Source organism: Papaver somniferum, chromosome 10, assembly GCF_003573695.1.
Source record: "Papaver somniferum cultivar HN1 chromosome 10, ASM357369v1, whole genome shotgun sequence".
NCBI classification, from domain to species: domain Eukaryota; kingdom Viridiplantae; phylum Streptophyta; class Magnoliopsida; order Ranunculales; family Papaveraceae; genus Papaver; species Papaver somniferum.
Window position 1 is genome coordinate 136,959,866 of NC_039367.1, and position 2,375 is coordinate 136,962,240.

The 2,375-nt window shown below is 34.8% G+C and overlaps 1 long non-coding RNA gene across 1 annotated transcript; it reads left to right on the top strand.

The window, feature by feature from the left end:
- The first annotated feature begins 1,197 nt into the window (after nucleotides 1–1,197).
- On the top strand, nucleotides 1,198–2,169 carry LOC113319203. Its single transcript, XR_003345212.1, has 3 exons — nucleotides 1,198–1,445; nucleotides 1,546–1,577; nucleotides 1,708–2,169. It is a non-coding gene; the product is annotated as an uncharacterized LOC113319203 (long non-coding RNA).
- The last annotated feature ends 206 nt before the right edge of the window (nucleotides 2,170–2,375 follow it).

Genomic DNA, 2,375 nt, shown 5'->3' on the forward strand with positions numbered 1-2,375 from the left:
TTTCCCCGGTCCACAAGGGCTGAAATTCTCCACCACCAGCTCATGCTAGACATAATTGCAACATGTCCGTGATACAAACATGTGTACCCAGGATATAGGAAGTCGCATGACTACTGTGGATTGTGTTGGATATAGGTCGGTGAGGTGATTTTGAGTTTTTTTAGTTAACTCACGCCAAAACAAAGTCGGTGGAGGAAGTTGGTTTTATCCCAACTTTTTTTAGTCGGTCACCAAGTTAGATTAGGATTAAGAGTTAAGATAACTCTTAATTAGATTTCTTGATCCTAAAGACGAGGAACTTATTATCTAAATTATGGAACCTTAATCCCTACCTATGTGTATATAAATAGTCTAGTAGAGAACCTAGAAAAACACACAAATTTTTTTTTCTTTCTGTCTTAGGGTTTATTTGTCTTCTCCCAAACGATAATATATAAATCTTTTATTTTTCCCAAGGATTCAACCTCATTAAATTCTCGTGTCTTTGCTTCTTTAGTTTGTGTTCTTTGCAATATTTGGAGTACCATTATGTAGCTGTGCAAATTCTCGTGTCTTTGCTTCTTTAGTTTGTGTTCTTTGCAATATTTGGAGTACCATTATGTAGCTGTGCAAATCGCTTCCGCAGGGTTTTCGCGCAACAATTGGTATCATAGCTCGGGTTACGTTCTTGGAATTTTGGGTATTCATAATATTGCAGCGAGGGTATTTTTTTTTCTGAGTTGTTTGAAGTAATTCTGATCTCAAAGCTTACACTAGTCCAAAAAGGGCTAATAATCACACTTTTAAATGACATATTAGTTATGTGATTTGGATCTCACAAATAAATTCCGTCATATAGCATGAAAATAGTGGGATTCACCATTTAACATGAAAAAACCGCCATTCTTAAACGTGGTAATTTAGCAGGTATGTGATTTAACAATGAACCACCAATATCACAGAATAAATTCGACAAATATTTTGGTTTTTTAGAGCCCACTACGATTTTTGTATCGTGCGCCCAACAATGACTAGCCACATGTAGTACCACGTTTTTATAAGGTTGAGAATGGTTAGCCACCGGCTAATTTGCCATAAGTCTTTCGCGTTGTGCTATATTGGTCAGATTCTCACAAACCCCAAACCAAAAGTTTCTTCAAACCTATTTCTGTTTTTTCGCTCAGCTGAAGATGACTCCCACCTCGTCCTTATCACCCGTATCATTTGGCTTTCAGTTTGCTTTTATCAAAAACATTGAAAACCCTAACCGTATCTCTCTGAAAACCAACCTACTGAAAAAATCATTCCACATACAAGCTTTGCATCTTCTTTTTTTCAATCTGTAGCATACTATGAACGATCGAGCTTCTTTTCTCCTTCTCTTCTTTTATTCTCCTTGTCGTGTCCACAGCTTGCTCCACAACTAGCAAAACCACCACCTCCATCACCACGAGCAACATCACCAGGTCTACCACCTTCTTCTTCTTCTTACTATTGATTTTGATGATTTTAAATTTTAGATAATTTGGTTGGATTTTAATTTCGATTTTGATGTGTTTGTTTTAGGGACTGGGATTGATTCCTTCAGAAATTTTGAGGTGGGTCTTTCGTTATTTTAGTGAAAGCCATTTCATAAGTTCTTTATCTGTTCTATTTTGTATATTTTAACTTGATTTCTTGATTTAATTTTTGAGTTTTGGTTTTTGATTTTATCCTATTTGTTTTCAGAAATGGCAGGAAAATGTAAAGGGTCTTTTTCAACTTTCAGAAATGTAGATGGAAGAATAGTTACTTCTGCAGATGATGAGGTAATGGAGGTAGACGATGTTCTTCTCGATATGTATGTATCCATTTTTCCAAATTTCGTTCTCTTTGTTAACTGATTTTCCTATTTGATTTCATTCGATTGATTTGGTTTTTTAGTTGTACTGTTTCGTTTTGATGGTGTTGTAATTCTAGAAAGGTGAAACTGTACCTATTGCATAGATGGAAATCAATGGAAAAGATGAGGAGTTGTAATTGTGAAGATTCTTAAACATAAGCAGAGTGAGATAGTTCGTTTGGTTATAAGACAATCTAAGACATTGTAGATCTGTGCTAGTCATATAGGTTTTTCTTTTTTTTTGTTTTTGTTTTTGAATTGATTTTGGGCTTATTTGAGGTTTTGATTTAATTTGTTAGATTTGGTTAAGGGGTTTCTTATGATTTTGATTTGTAGTGTTACCAACAATTTCTATTCAAGAACATGCTATGGTGTGTGTTGCACACTACTGATTTCTCTGATGGTGAATTGAAAGAAGAGTTGTTCTGTGTTCCAATTGCATCCATTGAGAGTAAGTACTTGCTTGAAATTTTCATTGATTTTAATTTACTGTATTGGTAATGGTTTTGAAGCA